Here is a 21,673-nt window from a genome sequence, read left to right as displayed (position 1 = left end):
ATGAACCAATGTAAAAATGATGCTCTTAGCTGTGGTCTGCTACAATAGGCATCCTGTGCCCAGTTTTCAAAGAGGAAAATAGATTTTCACTGAGAAATTATATTGTGAGCAAAAAGCTGATCCGACAAACTGATAACCTGACTTTATCTTCTCCACAGTTTCCTACTAGCTATCAGAAAAATGGAATTTTTCAACATCAAAGAAAACAAAACTCTAAGTAGAACTGAGATACTGGTGTCCATGAATATTAAAAATCTAAGACTAGAAGGATGAGAGGTGCACTTTAATGTGAGTGCATAATTCCTGTGTGGGTGACTGTAGCACTACTGTCACCTTAACCATGTGAAAGATAACATGTGGACTTCCCTCAGAGATAATTTTTGGACTACCAAGGCTTCTTACTCTGTCCTTTACCCACAATTGTCTCCCATGAGAAATACAGTGGGAAGCAAGGTTAATTTAATTTGCATCTAAATATTCTTACTTAGGTTTTTCCCACCAGTTTTTCTTCTATGTCAACAAACTATTTTTTGTCTACATTTTCTTGATCATTGAATATTTCCCCCATGTTCATGTTTATATTTATGTTTTATAATAATTTGTCATTACTTTCAGATAGTGCTTTTAATTGTCTAGAAAGGAAGAGGAATCAGAATGAGGCGGCATCAAATTTGCAAAGTAACATTATGAACAGATGAAGTTACACACTGATTTAAAGATATGTTTAAGAATTCTACAACAAGGGAAATCAAAGTCCTCTACAGTGCCATATAAAGTGTATTTTTAATTTTTGTTTGTTGCTGGAAATCAGTAGGCTTTGTAAATTTAGTCTGAAATGAATCTCCAAATGTGTAAGACATCACTTACTTGGAGTTGAGGCTGATCGGTTCTGCCACAGCTGGTGCCAACATTCTGTCAGTCAAATTCTTAACTGGGTTGTAAACGGTGAGGAAAACTGTTGTTTTTTACTCCCACCTGGAATGAAACACAGGGTCAGTAACTATTTTTCTTCCCTATCTTCTAAGTGCAATAAGACATTTATTATATTATCTTAGCCTGTCTCATTAGAGGGGTCATCAAAACAGTTACACAAAGGATAGAAGCATAAACAGTTTCACTCTTTGAATTTCTCCTTGATGTGTGATACAATATACATATAAATAAGTGCTCTAAAAATAATTTATTTTGTGTACATTTATTCATATATATATTTATTCAAATATGTATGGATTTAAAAATGTTGATGCTGAAGAAATTAGTCAGAGAATTTAGCAGTAGCAAATAGATGTGTTTCAGAGCAAAGGAGCTAATGTAGGTATCTAAATAAGAAAGTTTCATTTTTATTTTGATCTTGAAATACCATTTCTTTTTTCCAAGTTTCTTATTACGGACTATAGACTTCAAATTTATGAGAAAATTATTTATAAAACAAAAGGTTAAAGAAAAAGTCTCTCAATTTTAAAGTGCTCTCTCTCACCTTTGAAAGGAAATGAAGATAAGAAGTCCTAACTAACTAAAGGAGCAACTAATGTAGTATAATATAATATAATTAATATCAACCTAATATATCAAGAATCTAATATAATATCGAGAAGATGGGGAAAAGATGGTTCTGAAAATCATAGCCCAATCAGTTTAACTTAAGTTCCTGGGAAAAAAAAATATAGTATAAGTCTTCATGGAAGTTATTTGCAGGCAGAAGGTCAACCAGTGGCAACATGACAACAGAGAGATATCTGAAGGGACAGAGATATTAATGGAAATATGTGGGGAAACACAGTGGAAAAAGCAGAGATTTATTACACCTAGAAGTAAATATTCAGTAATTTTGTTGTCTTGACCATATGATATTTCTGTCCTTCCAATTGAAAGAAAACCAAATGTATTACAACTCTCAGCTTTATTACAACACAATGAATAGATTTCTACAGGAGACAAATTTTTCAGAAACTCACTGACTTAAAACAACTTAATAGTGAGCTTTCATGCAATGGTAGCAATATGGACAGAACAGCAGTATTCAGAAAATCACAGGTGGCTTAGAAAATTTCAGATCTTTATCCATCAACATTCCTTGCTGTAAAGGATATACAGCTTATGAGGAAATGATAGGTTATGAAAAGACTCTACAAGAAGATGGATTATTACTATATAGTTAGTTATTCAATGCTAATATAAATACTGGTTGGAGAGGCACTGCACATCTGACAAATTTATGGCCTTTAATTTAGAGTGTAAACATTTAGAAGAACTACACCTTGTCACATACTGACATTATTTTATGAATGAATGTTTTTTTATTAAAGGCAAATAGCACATTTTTATTTCATCAGAAAAATAAGTACGCTCTAACTTAAAAAAATTCAGTAATGCTTTTCCTGTAGTTTAATTGCTTAAATAATTAATTAGTTCAAAACAATTGAAATAATCTTATAAAATTAATATGCGATTTCCAAGCAGCTGAAAGCTCCTTTTACTATATTCTAATTTTAATATCAAGAAAAAATTCCTAATCTTAGTTATATACACAATTCCAAAAAATAAAAAGTCTACATTATTCCAGAAACACTTTGCAGCTCTGGACTTACACCATTAGTAAACTCATTCTCTCAGAAGCCCTTTCAGTAGCTGCCCCTTTCAGTAGAAGACCCAACAAATTTCAGTAGTTGCCCCTTCAGTATAAGCTTTAGTGGAGGTTGTTTATACATACATCTTCTGTTCAGCCAAATTTAATTTAAAATACTTATGGATTTGACCACAAATAACTATCAGTAGAGACCTGAAAAAGGGCTTTTGTTACAAGTCCTGTAATATTTTTGAATTTCAAAACATTTATTTACAGGAAGAATTCCAAAAGTGTTTGAAGACTTTGTCAGAAACCAACAATTTTTCTAAAAGTACAGGGAAATATAACCATGTCTCGAGACCGCAAAGGTTAATGAGTAAAATCTGCAACTGAGAATTAAATCTCTCCAAAGTGCTTCAAAGATAAATCCACTTTGCTGTATATGTCATCACAAGTTGCATCTTGAGAACAACTAATAATTTCTTAACAGAAAGTATTCTAATGGTGAATTTCCAAACAAGTCTAGTCTGGAATTCTCCAAGGCAGAGAAGTGTAGGAGACTGAATCATCACCAGAGGTTAAGAGGTAAAAACCTCTTCTCTTTTGGTACTCCTAACTTGAAATTGGGAAACAAACTTGTGCAGCAGCATCATGAGATTTTTCTCTCACACTTCAGCTACTGTAGGGAAAAAAACTGGGTACACATTTTCAATTCAAGAGAAGCAAAAGATATTTTCTCTCAAAATATATCTTCCTTGTTAAATTTTAAATTAAAATTGATTTCTTTCAATGTACTTAATCTTTTCCTATGTCTTTTCTTGGCTTCTCTTCCTCTCTTTTTCCCCAGAACTCAGTTTCCCCTTCCCTTAGTTCCACTTCTACACATTTCAGTGTCAGCAAACCTATGAACATTTTCAACATCTTGCCAATCAGCCCAGCAGTTGGTGTTTCTTTTTTTTTTTTTAATAGGAATGCAGTTGTCGCAAAGTTATTTTTGCCTGTATTTTGCACTGGTTATCAGTTGGGAACAGAAGGAAATATCACTTTGGCTCCTGAATGAAAGCAACAGATAAGCATGATGCTTTGGGCTGTCTGCTACTTCTGTTAGCCACTAACAGAGCACTGAGCTTTACTTCCTCTCTCTTCTATGATGTACATTGAAATTCCCTGCTAGCGGGGTGGAAACATTTACATTTTCTTAGAAAACAAATTGAGAAAGCCAGATGGCAATATATAGTTGACAGTGTTAGAAAAAAGGTTAAGCTTCAGCACTGACATTTACATATGTGCTTCTGGTCACAGTTAATTTCAATGTGTTCGATTCAGACCTGTGACACTGCTCTCCAAAGACAAAAGCTAGATATTAAGGAAAGCTTGTGAAGAGCAGTAATATCTCTTATTAGATCAGCTGATAGAAAAAAAATGACAAGATTCTGGCACAAAAGCCCTTGTTCAAAGGAATATAGAGTAGTAGATTTCAGATATGCTAGATGCCACTTGGGACATGGATATTATACCTTCTTTGAAAATTTCTTTTTAAAATCATAAGACATAATATGAAATCCTGCCTCAGACATCACAGAAACAACACATCAGTGAACATTCCCAGTGTTTATATGATATCCATGATTTCTGAAAATGGGAAAATAGTACAAGTTATCCTTAGTAGTGTAAATTAGATAAAAGGCAAATTATTTATAAAAATTCCATTATATTCTTTTCACTTCCATAAATAATAGAGTTCAGTAAGCCTTTGCTTATTTCTTTGGACAGAGAAGGTGGCTACATGAGATAATGATAACTTCCCTTTAAAAAAATTAAATCCTTTTCTCTTTCATTCACACTTTTGGGATATGACCCTACCTTATACAGTCTGTCTATTTTAACAACTAATCCACATTTACAGTTACATAAATTTCATTTATTCCATGTATTTTACCTTCATTTGTGATTCATATATATATATATATGTGGAGACAGTTAATGTTTCTATTATCTTTTATTAAAAATTTGGAAACATCATCAAATTAATAGCAAAAATAACACCAAATAATAAAGCAAATTAATGAACACATATGTTTCATAAAATTTCTATCGCTGAAAGTGATACCCTTTTAGAGTAATTTTTGCTTTCCCAGTGATGGAATATTTTTGCATTTGACAGCTTAATTTCTCTCTTTATTTAAAGATGTCAAAACATTTTCCATTCAATAATTTCCTACAGCCATAGCCATACAAATTTGTTTAGAAACAAATAAAACAAGCAGAAAATAGAGAACAAAAATAAAAGTGTGTTCTCAAATGAAACCTTTTTAGTTCTTCAAGGTTTGTGTAGATTATATTTTAAAGTTTTTACCAAGAACATAGCTAAATTAAAAGCATGGCACAGAAAAAGTACAGAACTTAGAACAACATTAAAATAAACTTAATTTCTGCCAGTACCTGAGCACCACAGTTCTATTTCTAAGTATACAACACAAATTTTAACTCTAACACACACACATGAAAAGAACAGAAACATAAAACCATTATTTTTACATGTCACATGAATTTAAGAATTTTTATATATGAAGGTTCATGGTATTTGCATTACAAAACACTGCGATTGATGACAGAATTTCCTAATTCCTCTTTATATTATTAATCACTGTACCTTTAAAAAAACTCTATTTATCAGAAAAAATTCATATACCTTTATATCTTGATACTCCTTAGGGAAAGAATCATAAGAAATCTATTTTACCCTATCACACTTGCAAGAGAGAATAAACATATTCTGCTGCTCTTTCCTGCTGTTCTCAAAGTTGTAAGTTCTGCGTCATACTACCTATTTTACTGTCCTCTCAAAACAAACTTTCCAGGCTTTCTTGACCTAACAAGAAAATTTTCATCAGCTGCAGTATCTTTTAGGTAAGATTGCAAGTCGTTATAGTAAGACTGCAAGTCCTTACACTACAAGAGATGACATGCTTGAGATAACAAGAAGCTTCACAAAAATACAGGGCAAATGCAGAGACAGAAAATCTCTAACATATGTTCACAGACTGAAAAGTGTTAATAAATACATTGATCCTGACTTCAGAACTTAAAGTGACTGAGATTGTCACATTCTGACTTATGCTAGAAAAGTAATGATTTCCAATGAAAAAATAAAAACATAGGCATCTTCTAAAGCATTGTGGAATTATAAGAGCTTATTTCTGAGTACAGAATCTAACATCTCTACCTGCTCCAAGATTGTAGTAGACTACTAACTACTTGAAATCATAATCAACTATGGGTTTATAGAGCGAGATTCTGATTATATTTTAAAATATTTTTTCATGATAATGCAAGAGTCCTAATTATAAACATTTCCTGCCTGTTTTGGCAAGATACTGGGGAGGAGAGCAGCAGAGGTGGTTTCTGTGAGAGTAGGGACTTTCACAACATGAGCCAGAGAAAGTTCCAGGCAGCTCCAAAATGGATCCATAGCTTAATGCATCAACAAAGAAGATTCTGCTTCTCTGATAACATATATCTCAGAAAGGACAACATATACTGCGTAGCAGCTGTGAGAGATAGGACTGAGAAAAAATGTGAGAGAAAGAACTTGTAGACACTAAGATCAGGGGAGAAGGAAGGAAAATGTGCTCCTGGCACTGAAATGGGGATTCCTCTGCAGCCTGTAAAGACCATGGAGAATCAGATTGTCCTCCTGCAGCCCATGGAAGACCTTGTTGGAGAAGATATCCACACTGTAGGCCATAGACCTCTCTACACTCAGAAAAACATGTCCTAATGGAAGTTGTTGATTGTGGAAAAAAGTCCAGACAGAAGAATGTGAATAGGAGCCCAAGTGGCAGAATATTTTCTCACAAAACTTAGAGCTCATGGGGAACTCATGTTGGACCAGTCTGTTCCTGAAGGACTGAACCCCATGGAAATGACCCATGCTGGAGCTGTGTTATAAATGCGGATGCTGGGTAAATTGAATTACTAAGATTTCCTTGAGGTTCATAATATTCTTATCTAACTAGAACTATGAAGCAATTATTTTATTCAACTTCACAGTTACAGTGTTTGCTACATTGTAGCTAATGGTACAGATTTTCCCCATTTTTTTTTATCTTAAATGCATAATCATTAATCTGGACTTTGTTGGTTTATTTTCTTTATCTAATTTTAACCAGGTCATTTTCTAGTATGTTATATTTCTGTTCCCATAAAGAGTGTAAAGACACTAACAAATGACAAGAATTTTCAATCTCATTTTCTCTTCCTGTTCGGATGAGGAGGGTAAGTGAGTCAGTGTCTGGGTGGGGATATGGCAGCAATCCAAGGTCAACCACGACAACAGTCAGCGTTTTGATCTGAGTGCTGCCAGAGCTGGTAACTTCCCTTTGTTAGAGTACATAGGGGTAATGATCGTATTCATTTCTCCCTGAGTAGGTCATGACATCAAGGGAGGCTGTATGTGTTCTTCTCCAGGTTTTAAATATTGAAAGGATTTTATTATCTGAAATATACACAGATAATTCAAACAAAACTCAGCTAAGTTTTGTCAAGAACTGATTTATTGTGATCATAAAATTTAGAAGCTGAAAAATGATTTCACATTATGTCATTTCAAGACCTCCATCAACTCATTTTGCTGTAAAGAAAATTAAAAAGTTGACAAAAATCTCCTAAACTCTCCATCACACTTACCACGGAAAATTTGCTACTCGAATAAAAATTTGGTGATCAGCATGACCTTGATTATGTCAGCAGCTAAAAATATTTTTTAAGTGTCTTTTCATCTGTCTTTTCTTCCAGTCTATAGTTGCAGCTATAGCCTCTGATTCTTTAGAGGAGGAGCTGAAATAATATATCTAACCAATTACTCATCAAGACAATGTACTCCTTCACTTTGCTGATGACTGGCTAAAGCTTTGAAGCATGAAATTTGATTTTGTTACTGGTTTAATGTATAGATGCAAGTACAAAGAACATTAAAATGTCAATGCATTAAATTTTGTTTTCCCCAGTAGTCTTGAAAGATGATGATGATGATGATGATGATGATAATGAGCAGGATGAGAAGAAGGAGGAGGAGGAGGAGGAGGAGGAAAATGAGGAATCGGAGATTTAAATACATCATTGTCCAAATGAACAAAAGCAGTCCTATATTTATTAAAACGATGCACAGAGGTTATAAAATTTTCTGGAGTGAAGTACATATTTGAAATAGTTGTGTTACCAAAGATTGCATTGCATTACTCTGATATTATTTAAATATCTCAACTAGAATATGTATTTCTAATTTTAATACCTGTCTAAAAGTTGGGTCTCAATAACTGGCTTTATGTTATCATTTTGTCTTCAAAGCTAAACAGCTGCCCTCTCTTTTCAATTACAGTAGTGTGCATATACATATATATTAATGTAGAATTCATGCCTCAATCATCTCTCTGATTAAGCTAGACAGCTTAATCTTCAGAGGTCTTGAATTTTAAGGGTCGCTTGATTCTATTTTCAGAATGAAAGCTCTGTCTTCCATCCCTGACAAACAGATCTATCCTTAAAACTCATGGCTGAGTGAATAATCATCATTCATGTATGCTGCAGTTTGGTATTTCTAAAATAAATTGTCCTATTTTTTAATAGGACATGGAGAAATTAATGCATATGGCAGGAAAATGACAGAAAAGACTGGAAACTGCTAGATGGTAAAATAAAATACAACTTTACTTCATTTTGATACTACAGACCCTTATTATTACAATCATAATGGTGACCAAACTGCTTATAGATACTTCTCAGGATAAAAAGGAGCATATCCAGAAATTTCTCTACCAATCTTAAACTGTAACCTTAGAACCAGACTCAGAGCTTATAAGCAATGAAGTCTGTGAAAAATACAATAGATAAGGTAGCTGCAGAGACCACAAATACTTCCAAATGACAGGAAGAAGGGAAAAAAAGAGAAATTTCACATATAATTTCAACATACCTCTACTTAGATCACAATTTTCTAATGTGATTTTTAAGATAATGTCCATTAAATTCAAAACCAAACAAATAAACCAAAAAACCCTCAACAACAAAAAAACAGCACAACATGTAAGTTTATTCCAGAGGTGAAAAAGAAGATATAGTAGTGCACTTGGAGGAACTGTTTGACTAAATTGTCTTCTGATGTGCTGGTATGCAGTATCATGACATGAGGCAAGGACAGCTGGTGATGAATTCTCAGACATACTTACTGTAAATGTTTTTCTATCACAAAGCCATAGAATCACGAATAATTTAGACAGGTAACAAAGGAGTGATTTTCCTAGTTCAGTTCTCCACCTAAAGCAGAGACAACTGCCTGGTTTTTGCATTTTTTTGCAAATTGCATTTTTTCAAATTTGGAATGGAGGTAATAAAAACAAGAAACCAAAGGCAACCTAGTTCACAGAGTCTGATTACTAGAAAAGTCATGTATTTATTAGGGTTTCCTTGATTCTTCTAGAAGCTGTTATCCTGTAAACCCTAGCAAGCACAGGTTAATACAGCAAAGATACTACTAAAGTTCAAATTACTATTAAATTTTGAAAGCTGAATTTTTTTTTTCTGTTTAAAGATAAATGTTGCATCTTTGATTTAAAAATGGAATGATGTACTACCTCTCTAAATTTCCTATGCAATGCTGACTGCTTTAAAGAGGATGATGTTTTCTGATTTTTTTCTGCTACAAAATACAACACATGCTCTTTTTCTTCTATGTCTGTCTGTGTGAGAAACAAAGGATATATGTGGTATGTGGTATATGAATATGTGGTTCTTCTGAGGCATATGCAAAATCCAAGCAGGAAGGAATTTAAAGTGAGAAATATTAGCATATATGCATATATTTAAAATTTTATGTATTACTATAGCAACACTATTAATTAAAGTTTAAGAAGACTACCAGATATTGACAGAGAATAATGTAGTAATTGTAAGCCACATAAGATGACTAAAAAGTTCATCTCGGTAAATATCCCCAATGACTCCTTGTGACATCTTTTTTACTGAACAATGATTCTGTTTAGTCCTAAAAAGCAGTCAGCTGATACACATATCCAAATGTTCTGACAGTCGGTGTTATCTAAAATGTGGTTGCATTAAGATAGATACTTCAGATAAACAACTTTTTTTAGTATTTTGTGATCTAAATGAAGATATCAAACTGGCAAATTTTCAAAAATTCAAGTGATGCTGATGGTGATATAAAGCATCAGACCTTGACCTGATGAAACTCACAGAGCTGCAGCTCCAAAATGTTTGACAATCATTTCTTGACTTCTAGACGCTTGTTAAAGCAAGATAAAATCAGCCTGAGTCAAGGCAAATGCAACAAATCCTAAAACTCTGCACTGTTGTATTGATCTAAAACTTTCTATCAACACTGGCAAAAATCAACAGTAGCAAAAATAATACTTACTAGGTTTTGGAATTTTAAAAAAAATGTTTTAGGCTTTAGAAGTTCTAAATTCCTAATTTATTCCTTTATTATTTATTTCGCTTTAAACAAATAATGTGTTTGGGTTTTCTATGATTTCCTATAGATTGTGCTTAAAGTTTCATATAAAATTCAACTCCTGTGCTTCTGAAAATATATGCCAAAATAATCCGAACAAGTAACCTTAGTGAATGTCAGGGAAAGACCCCAAGTTCATTGTGGAAGGATAGAATCAATGAGAACTTTACTGTTCTCCTGAATATACTGTTCACCATCCACTCGCTATTCATCCAAACCAATTCAATACAATCTGCTTACTATTGTCTTTAGTTTATAAAGCATGTGTCTGAAATTTACTAGTGCAATCTGGCCAAATGTATCAGGTGTGCTCTAACTTTCCTTTTGCTTGATAAATATTGTGAAAGGCTTGTTCAATAGAAAATAAAGGCATTATCAAGAAAAGATGTGATTACTAATACATTCTGATTTTATTTCAGAAATCCTTCACCCTGCATCTGTAATTCCTGGACAAAGAATGGTTATGCTATTTAAACAATTTTAAAGAGTGGCAAAAATCCCTGTTCAAAAATCACATAGATGGATCTCACTTTTAAGCTTCACAAATCACTGATTATTTTTGTCATAGCTCCAGAAAAAAAATACATAAATCCAAATAAAAGATCTGAAATTTATAAATTTAAGAATATTTTTCTTACTCTTCCTTCTGAAAAAAAAATCTACTTTAACAAAAGATATGATTGGGGAGATTCTAATGCATTCAATAACCATAGGCATAAAGGCCTCTGGCTTATTTCAAGCATTCTTTGGTATTAGTTATCCTGCTTTCTCTGTTTCTGTGAATGAATCCGGGCTATTGGAAATACGTACAAAGAATGTAAAAAGCTACAGTAGTTTATATCAGGAATCAAAATAGCGGTTGTCTGCTTCCAAGAACTAGGGAATGGTGAATGTGTTACCCACACAGAAACTGTACTGAAGATGTGATCTGGAGTAACACTTGTTCAAATAACTGTTATATATTCTATCATCAGGGAACTGGCAACTAGACTTGCTTGCGTGCAGTCCTTTATAATTTACCTTGAATATAAAATTTATGCTGGAAAGGACGAGAAAAGATAATTTCCTCCTAAACCAAAAAAAGTTTTCTCACAATGCTATATGAAGAGCAGATTTACTCAAGTGTCACTTTCTTCCTTGTTAATGATAAAATATTGATGAAGTTTTTTCAGTCATCCCATCATCATGGCTACAATCACCAGGTCCAGTCCTGACACCCACCTGCGGTATATGACAGCTAGAACTCAGTCTGCCTTTATTCCCACACAACTGGGTGATGTCCTGCTCTGGTGCTACTCTAGGGAATCCCCCATCCCTCATAACACCCGGAATTATATCCCGGAAAGTTAGATCAGAGGAACACAAGAGAGATCACATTTAATACATATAACACCTTTATTAATTAACTGGATGACAGGGAAGATGGTCAAGGCACATTGCATCAAAGTATGTACAAATATAAAGGGACAGTTCAAAGATGGAATCAAGCTCTTTTCAGAGGTGTCTGGTGATAAGATCAGAGGAATGAGCAGAAATCGAAACACAGGAAGGTCCTCTTGAATACAGAAAACCTCCTTTTCTGTTTGGGAACCAACCACTGAAAAAGGTAGCCCAGAAAAATTGTGGGATCTCTGCCCTTGTAGATTAAAAGCTATTCTGGGCATGTGTCTCGGAAACCTGGTCTAAGTGACCCTGTATAAACAAAAGTTGTCAACTAGGTGTAATCCAAAAGTTCATTCCAATTTCAGCCTTTCCTTATGCCTGCTGGCTGAATCCTCACTATGCAGGAATAGCTTTCGACATCATAACTTCCATTTACTGCCTTGGTTTCTTCTATCCTAAAGGAAAGCTAGTTTTCAATCTTATGGTTCTCCTAATATGGTAGCTGTAATAAACTGTTTTCAAGACCTTCTTTATGGCTTCATTTGGTAACAATTTAATCAAAAGTAATTTAAGCCATTTCTATAGCAAGGGAAGAACTTGCTGTGATGCAGATTGAATAGTCAGTAGACTAGATGAATAGCCACAAACACCAGATCCTACTGTTCCTTGTTTAGGAACATATAGCAAAAAGCCTTGAGATATTTTATTGGTTTGATTAAGAAGATGGGAGATTTCTGCTATATATGGAGTCCAAATAAGCTGGTTTGTTGTTAGTGTGAGACTGACATTCTAAATATAGGTTTACTAAGCCAAGAAATCATTTACAAAAACCAAAAATGAAATATTTTTTTTTATTTTATTTCTTAATAATGGATGAAGAAACAAAAAGAAGATAAAGCCTTTTGTCAGACATAATAAAATTTAGTCAACAGATAACATAGTATTAGATTTTATAGGCTTGCAGGCATTCAGCTATTAAGATTCTGAACTACATCTAGTTTTGTGTCTCATATAATTCTTTAGGAGTATTTTCTATGCATAATCTAATCATCAATGCTATCATGACTATGCTATTACAGATTGCATAGTATTTGCATTCAAATATACAGGAAAAATAACGTAAGAAGTCAAATATCTTCACTAAATTGAGAAACTATAACTACAACAGTTTAAAGAGGTACAATATTTGTTGTCCCATATTTTGACAGTGGTTCTTTAATTAATAAAAAAGCTGACTGTTGATTGAATTAATTCAGTCCTTTCTCACTTATAATATATTCTTAATAATCCGAGTAGCAGTTAATTTAATCTTTTTACTTAATATAGAAGATTGGTATAAATCTTACTATTAATCTTTAATATACTTGAAGTCTTATGCTTACATATTGCAGATTCTTTCTGCTTACTCAACCAAAACCCAAAGAGTAAACACACAGTTAATACTAAATTCAGATATTCAGCAAAAAAGCTGGGTCTGTTCTACCATATCAGATCCTAAAAATCACACTTGCCCTAGGCTTTTCCACAATCTATAAAGTCCATATCTTACACAATGCAAAACTCAGCTTTCTGTGTTGAACATTATCTTCTTGAACTGTTTCACTTCTGAACACATTAAATTACTAGTAATAAAGAGTTCAAACCTGATTTTTTTCCTAAAGCAATTCAAATGCAATTCTGCTTGTTAAGTACAACTCAAATCTGCTTCACTACATAAAACTGAAAGAATAAATATTCCTCAGGGTCTTTGTCTCAAAGCACTTTATGCTGAAAAAATTTGTTCAAGTATTTGTTCAAATTTTCATCATAAATCAGATCCCCATAAAATTTCCCTTCTTCTCACCCTTATAAAATGTTATCAGATCCTACAATATACCTACACAGTTGGCTGTACCATTGAAATGAAAACAGAGTCAGCCAGGACTTTTTAAACCTAACCATATCAGTTACATTTTCAGAACCTCTCTCAAACCTTTCAGAATCCTGGCATCCAAAATTACTAATCTAAAGGAGGGCAAGGAGCTGGGGATGGGGAAGGAACAAAAATAAACCAAACCACGTCAAGGCACGCCACACCAATACTACCACTCTGCAAAGAGTAGATTCTTCTGTACTTTTATCTGTTCCAGTTTCATTCACTTCAGTAATGAGGTTATCTATACACAGATATTTTTAACCTTTCTTACTGTTTTTAATAATCTGTCACTAAAAAATGTCTTTACTTTTGCATTTCTGTCTTGACCACCTACTTTTGATAAGACACCTACTTTTGATTTATTTCAAATTCAATATTTTCCTTGTTCTTGAAGCAAGAATTTGTCTGCCTATGTCAGATAGGTTGTATGGGAAAACTTTCAAGATTCCTTTTATTCCAGTTGTCATAAGTAAATAGTACAAAGATCATAATCAATATCCTTTACCAGGATTGATCTGCTACACATTATTATTGTTCTTCTGTTATTATTATCATTAATACTACTAATATTATTTCCAATGCACACTTTTTAAGAAACCAGTACATGTGCAAAAAACTCTTTTCTTTTCAGATTTCATAATGACACCTAGTTTAAGTTGAAATGGTCGTTCAGCATACATGATTTCTATCAGGTTTGGTATAAGGTCACAGGCTCTCTACAATCTTGCAGTGCAGGGTCTCAGGACCTTGATGTGCCTGCCCAAACATGCACTTGTTTTACTTTGCCTTAACAACTCTCTGATAACCAAGAGCCCACTGTCAGAACACTGTATTTCTGATCAAGAACTGATGGAGTTCACAACTGGTTGATCTCAGCAGAGTGCAGTCCGGTCTGTGAGCTATTATTGCTACAAAGCACTCACAGGTGTATGAGTGAACTACTTTCGGTGTCTCACATGTTTTAAATTTTTCCTTGTTCTTTGATCAGGTTTACTAACATGATGCTCATTTACAGCTGATTTACTTCTTCCCAGTCTCAAGTTATCTCCAGCTGAAATATAATACTGGCTCTGTCACGTCCCTGTGCCTACTTTGGTCATGAATACTTGCATTTAAAAAGGATGAGAGAAGGGATCTTTTACAATGCAATTCATTATTTTTGGTAGATATGATTATCCTTTATTTAATGAGTGGTTCTTTCTTGAGATGTACTTGGGATTACACTGAAATTCTCACAAAAACAAATCACTAAAAAAGCAAAGACCTCTTGATATACACTCTCTTCTAAAAAAAAAATAAAATTAAAGTGGGATAAAATATTGGAACCAAACCAGAGTCTAATTATAGAAACTTAGGTAGTGACAAGATGATTTAGAAGTTTCAAAAAAAAACCCCAAAAAAACTCATATTATGTAGCAAAATACACAGACAAAATAGCTCATATTCAAGAAGTAATTCAATAAGAGAATGAAAAAGCTGAACATAGTTAGTATTTTGGACATAGTACTGTCAGCAAACAGACAAAACGTTGGCTGTTGTTTTCCTCACAACTACTTCTAAGAAGAGAGCTACTGAACTTCAGTTATTTGATGTTAAAAGTTATTGTTGTCTATTCAAATTAGGCCAAGAAGGATTGAAAATTTTTCCTGTTTTCACCAGCTTGAAGGAATCAATGAAGTGGTTCTTGTTAGTTCTAAGAAATTGGAACTGCACCACCTCGCTAACAGAACAATTAAATTCCTGGTATGAATGCAAATTCATTGAGTCTTTTGTATAAAAATAGTTCTGAGGAATGTTTAGTCTAGACTTTGAAAAACAATGTCAGGGAAGAGTTCTGGCTGCTCCGCATAGGGAGACAGCCAGGAGCAAAAGGTGATTCCAAGACTTTAGAGTTGTGCCATCCTATGACATTGATCCAGAGCACAAATGCAGCAAGTTATGGTTGGGATCAGACACAGAAATAGTCTACTGGGGTAAAGTAGGGCTGAGAGCAGGATTGAAAGCTGTGTCCAAGGATTCATGTTGGGTCAAGACTAAGGCGATATGACCCTGGGCACAAGTACAGTATTGGTGTGCTACACAGCTCAGATAAGGGCAGCAGAAACAGACTTTGCTGGGCTAAGATTTCCCCAGAGAAGGGGGCACCCCAAACTTCTTGTTTCCCATCAGTGATGGAGGCAAGCTTTAACTAAATATCTTCATTCATTCCACTTAGCACCTTAACTGATTCCACTGAGCACCCTAACTCAGCCCAGTAAACTTTTAGGAAGGGGGCTGCAGTCAGGATCCTTACAGAAAGGTCAAAAAAAATTGGCATCTGTCTATCATTTCCAGTAAAGCTTTTTTGATTTCACTTTGCTTAGGTAAAATTTCAACTGAATGTTATTTTAGCTAGTTACATTTCTGGATTTAAAGAGTTTATTTATGGAATTGTGACTATTAAACTTGAAGAATATGTACAAAAACTAAGTGCAATTTGTGCCATTTTATTAATAATACTTATTCCTGGTATTTTAAAACAATAGCTCCTTCTGTCATCTTGAAAAACACTGCATAGTTTTTCCAGGCTTATTCATTCAGCCATATCCTAATTCTGCAAAAACTCATTGACATGTTCAGTTTCCCAGTGCAAAGAATGATGTCTATGATTTTCATCTACAAAATTTAATTTAAGTTACAAATCTAAAAAGAATTATGCACAACTAGATATATTGTTTATGGGAAAAACATATTTGAAATCTCTATTTAGGTTTTTTTAATTATTTTTCATATCTTTGAAGTCTATGTCTTGTAACAACCATTATTTTAACTAATGATTTCAGGAATGTTTTGTTCTTCTTTCATTTTTATTGGCCAACTTGAAAATTTTATGCCAAAAGTAAACACTGATATAGATTTTTAAAATATTGCTTTAAGTTTATTTTAAGATTCTTGTCAAGGTTTCAAAATAATAACTTGGTGGTGACTTTGAACAATAGGTTTCATTTTTACTCTTTTGCTTATGATATAGGTATTTCATATTGAGATTCTGATCTCAATAAGACCTGTATTATGTGATCCTGTGATATGTGACAGGATGTCATAAAATCAATGAAGTAGTTACTTACCATCACCTGATATTTTTGTCACAAAACTTACTTAAATATACTTCTTCAAAATTGCGTGCCTTTTCAAAAGCTTCATCTGTGACCCCACTAGGCCAGTGTAGAAATTAGTTTATGTGGTCTAGTGTACTCCTGTCTCAGTGCTCTGCAGAACAGTGTCATGATGTAACGAGGCAGAATTCAAAGATCATCCAGTGTTGTTATAGGTTATAGGGTGGAAAGGACTGAGCATAGTCAAGTCAAAAGCACTACAGACTTGAATAAGTTCGTAGCTGAGTAATTGTTTTGTCAAAAATCCAGAAAACCATAAATGACTGCAGGGTCCAAGTACAACATCAAATTTATTGTGTGATTAGCATTTTTCCACCAGCAATATTTTTAGCTAAATTATTAAAGGGCAGTCAAAGATAAAATGTCTGAGAGTCTGAAGTGGCTGATGCATGGGTAAGGCTGCAAGAAAAATTTATCTCTGCTGATCATATACAAATCTGGTGCATGAACAAGTAGGAAATTCAGTAATAAGGGCTGTCAATATAACACATTCTCCAAACAATAAAATCAATGGACAAACAAAAGTTAAATTCTGGAAGCACAAACAGATTTTGGCCCTTTAAGCCTCAAGAATTATGTCTCTTTCAGGACGAATAGCCAAAATTTATTCCTAGACAGCTTGGAAGTACTACTGATCCATATGCTTGTGGTCTAAAAGAAAAATTTAATGCTGGGAAAAGCAAATAACCTTCTGGGTTAATAAAAGGATATTTTTCACCTGAATAAGCAACAAATTAATAAGCTAGAAGGGTCAAAAGAAGGAGATGAGAAAATTCAGAGAACTACTATTACATTTAGTAATTATAGCATAGTATGCCAGTCAGTCTCTGTAGGGAAATAACTTACTGCCACATAGTAATTGAACAAAAGATATGTTGTTGAATAATTTCACTTCAGGCAAAGGAGCTTTAATCCCACCTAGTCATGCAATCATGGACCAGTTTAGGATACTAATATATCATTTGTATTTTCCACAGCCTTTTTGTCTTCTGAGAAATTCTTTTGAGGTTTCCCAGAATGCACTGTCATGACAAAGAGCCTTATTACCGTCTTGATCTCCTGATCTGTAAAGGACAAATTTTGATTCAAATTGTACTAGTTGTCTGTTTTGGGGACTCATACTAGTAAACTAAGAAAGGTCAATGGAATTTCCCTGCACTTAAAGAGTATTTTGATTATTACTTTTGTTCTTCTCAGATCTACTTATCATATTCTGCAGCAAACAAAAGTTCAGAGTCCACTAGTTTGGCCTTTTTGTTGGAATGAATTAGGTGCCAACACATTCTTATCTAGAATCAAGATAAAAAATTAAAGGAAATTCCTGTATACTGAGACCACAATTATTTATTTCTTTTATTGGAATATCTTATCTTCACTGAGAACCACTGTAATCCATGGCTATTTATTGCTATTTAAAGTATTTTCTTGGCTATAATTATTATGTGCTTTACTGATTCAAATCAGTTTACGCTGAGTTAAAAAGGAGTCAGTTTCATATGGAAATATGTTTTTAATCTTTTGTTTCCCTTCTGAATTCAGCAAGTGAACTAAGTAGTTCACTTAAAATTCTTAGCCAATTAGGATTTTAATTAAAAATATATGGAAGCATTTTTTCTCATTTTCTTAAGTAGGAAAAACACTAAACTACTTTTCTAAAGAACACAGAAAAGTACAACAGGGCACTGCAGCAAAACTTAAACATTTTTAATAATCAAAACATTTTCAAATATGGATGCTCCAAAACATTTCTAAATATCCAAAAAACTTGGATACCAATGAATGTTTACAAAGTACAAAGCCTTCAACCATAATCGTGTGGACCAGTAACACTGTTAGATGAAGAAAGTCTCAGAATGGAAAGGGGCATGAATGTAGGAGTGAGTAACAAGGAGGTATAGTAAATAAAAAATTTGAAATTATTTCAAAAATTAATTACAGTTTAGGTGATCCTTGGCTGCCATACAAGGTCCTTTCACTGAGAAAAAAAGAAAGGGGAGAAAAAAATTAAAGCCTTACAGCCAATAAAATGGGGACTTAAGTCCTGGAAGGTGGTTAGCCTAACTTTGTTTGTTCTTGAAGAGATAATGAAAATAAGTATGTGCCTCATCTTCCAAATTGGACTTGAATAGACTGAAGAATACTGCAATTCTTTTGTGGGTAAAGATTTAGTTGAAAAAACAAACAGGAAACACTCACTGTACTTTCTCATTAAGACAATCTGTGTACGATGATATTCAGTGTCATTGCACTACTCTGTATGATGCACAAGCAGGACACCCTATTTCCCTGATTGTGATGAGAAACTGAATCTTGAATAAGTTCACAAACCCAAAATCAGATATGGGGTAAGGCTTAAATGAAAGCTTTCAAAGAAAGGAATTTAAAATTTTATATTTAAACAATTTCATCATTTTTAAAATTATGCAAATATAGCTTAAGATTGACACATAATCTTCGGAGGCCAAAAGGTTAGAACAAATCTTTTATTTATGAAGAAATTAAATGAAACAGTTTGATAATCCTATTTTTCCTTAAACTGAAATAAGTATGCTTGGAATGCATCTATCCTAAGAGCATTGAAAATAGGACATTATTTTATGCAGATTAAACGACTGTAGTTCATGTAATGTCAAAGCCATCTCTTCTGGTAAAGGGATTTAACTCTTCAGCATGATAGTTTCCTGTCTTGAAGTGGACAACCTTCTCTCCATGTAGTAAAAATGCCTGATGTAAAATAACTTTTGGTACTGTAATCCGTCTTGATAATTAGATACCTGCTTAAAAAAATCACATTATTTTAATAGGCTGGGATTGGAAAATTCTTTGGACAAGGTAGAAGATCAAAATCTGAAATTCCAAGGAAAATTCTGATTGAAAAAAAAAAATCAATGAAAGGACTTTTCATCATACTGAAAAAATAAACAAGCAAGGATGAGGCAGACTACATATTAAACAAAGGAAGAAATACTTCTATGCATGCTTCTCTGTCAGAGAATCTTGGGAGAGAGCTGTGCTACATTTCAGTGTTTTCTACAAACATGCTTGGTTGCTCAGTCTGCCATCATCTGTGAGGGCTGCATTCCAGATGAGAACATGTGGGAAAGCACAGTGTCTAAGCTTCATGATCGTCAGGGAGGTTAGCCAAATGTCTGAAACTGATAACTGGGAGCAGAGCCAGAAAATTCTTGGCATTTAATATGTGGTTAGGTTTTTGGGGAACTAAGCCAAGGAAATGTTTTTAGGACTCATCAGAAAAAATCTACTGAGTGTGTTCTCAATAATACTCTTGCTGTACTGTTGAGATATGGTAAGGATTGGTAAATTCATCAGTCCTTGTCTTGATGCAACTGCCATGAGTTTTTATGAAAGTTTTATCTAATGGAAAATGCAGATTAATCTCTCATTGCTGTTTTGTATTTAATACACTGAGTGATGATTTCTTCCTGTTAAGGATTTTTGATGATGCCTTCTTTTTTTGTAAAAAAAAAAGATATTGCAGTAAATTGAACATAAGCAAAATTTCCTTTTTAAAATTTCAAGGGTACTATAACAAAAAAGATCTTTTATCTTCAATAAAAAATAATTTCTATACTTTACTTAAGTATTGCTGTTGAGATCAACTGACTCTTGAAATTGTTTTGAAAAAGGGAAAAGTAGGAAAGCTATGTGTTAGTATAAATAGACCAATCTGTTTTCAACATTTTTGGTATTCTTTTTTTTCCCCATAATATATTGTGCTATGAAGACCATCCTATTAGCCTCAAAAAGGTAGTATAAGTGTTGTCACTGGAATCCCTTTGCCTTCCCTTATTTAATTAATTAAATGGTCATTTATGTGTGTGTTCTAAATATGACTTTTGTGGAGGACCTATACAAAAAGGATTTCTATGTAATGTATATTAATGCATGAGATACCAATTACAGACAAAGCCTTCCTAGAGAAAAGTAGCTCATGTGGACTCTCCAAGTTGAAATATATCCAGAACTTGTAGAAAAAAAAAAGGTAAGATTTTTAGTCTGCTGTCTTAAATTAGTCCAGACATTTTACTCTAAAATCTAACTTCCCCTATCAAGAACTACCTTTCTTTAATCATACAATTTCTGTAGTCAACTTAGTAAATCTCTAAGTTTTGATTCTATTTCCTTCTTCATGCACAGATTATTTAGCTCTATACCAGAACATGAAATAAATTTTATCTTCTCTGTAGAATCTTTTTCTAATACAGTTATCTAAGCAGAAGAAAACTGCTCCACTGATATTAATTTTATACTTTTTCACAGTAAATGTTATTTACTGTAATACATAGTGAAATTCAACAAAGCAGCTCAGGAGTAACATTAACTGACAGATATGCACTAACAGCATTTCATTATAGAAACGTCAACTTCTCACAAGAGAAATCAGCAACCGACTAAAACAATCTCCTGCTTTTACCAGCCATTCTTGCAATTTCAGAACTATTGCTGCTTATAATATATCTGCTACTTAATAACATTAGCAATAATTTTGCAAATAAGGCCTGACTGGTTAATTTTGTAGCTACAGATAATTTATGTAGCTTGCTCAATGGAGAAAAAATAATGAAATTTCACTTTATATGCTTAAAACAGTATAAAAATACAGGCTGAAGAATAAATAGTAGAAGTGGGACTAAATTGTGAAGTCATTTGACATTGACCTACGTGAAAAATCTTTTTAATGCAAATATGTTTAATCTATTTTTTTCCCAACTGATGGTGTCAGAAAGCAAATCTTAGGTGAACACTGCTATTACACACTTCTGCTTGATAATCTTTTTTGAATCACTAGGGTCAAAAATCACTGACCCTGCAAAGATGCAGGTCAAGCTGCTTTTCTGAGAGCAGTTGATAAAAGAAATTCAATTATGTTAGAGATAAGAGCCTACATTTTTCATACTACATTAATAGGGCCACAAAGAACACAATTCCAGGAGTTAGTAAATATGATTTTTGAATCTACCCATCATAAATATAGAACTATTTTTACACCATTTAAAAAGTTTTACCAGCTTTCTAGGAATATTGAACCTCATTCAAACAATAAGCAATTAGAATTGGAAACTTCTCCATTGGAAAACAATTTTCAAAAGCAGTTATTTGCTTTT

At 33.4% G+C, this 21,673-nt stretch overlaps 1 protein-coding gene across 46 annotated transcripts in view; it reads right to left on the bottom strand.

The window, feature by feature from the left end:
* PTPRD (protein tyrosine phosphatase receptor type D) overlaps positions 1-21,673 on the bottom strand; it is a 1,163,353-nt gene that overhangs the window by 865,710 nt on the left and 275,970 nt on the right. For all 46 annotated transcript variants that reach the window (XM_077171994.1, XM_077171996.1, XM_077171995.1 and 43 more), the window contains one exon: positions 868-975. The gene's annotated coding sequence lies outside the window, so the exon portion shown is untranslated. The remainder of the gene's footprint in view (positions 1-867; positions 976-21,673) is intronic.

The sequence above is a fragment of the Agelaius phoeniceus genome, chromosome Z, assembly GCF_051311805.1.
Source record: "Agelaius phoeniceus isolate bAgePho1 chromosome Z, bAgePho1.hap1, whole genome shotgun sequence".
NCBI classification, from domain to species: Eukaryota; Metazoa; Chordata; class Aves; order Passeriformes; family Icteridae; genus Agelaius; species Agelaius phoeniceus.
This window is presented reverse-complemented; position numbering and strand designations above follow the sequence as displayed.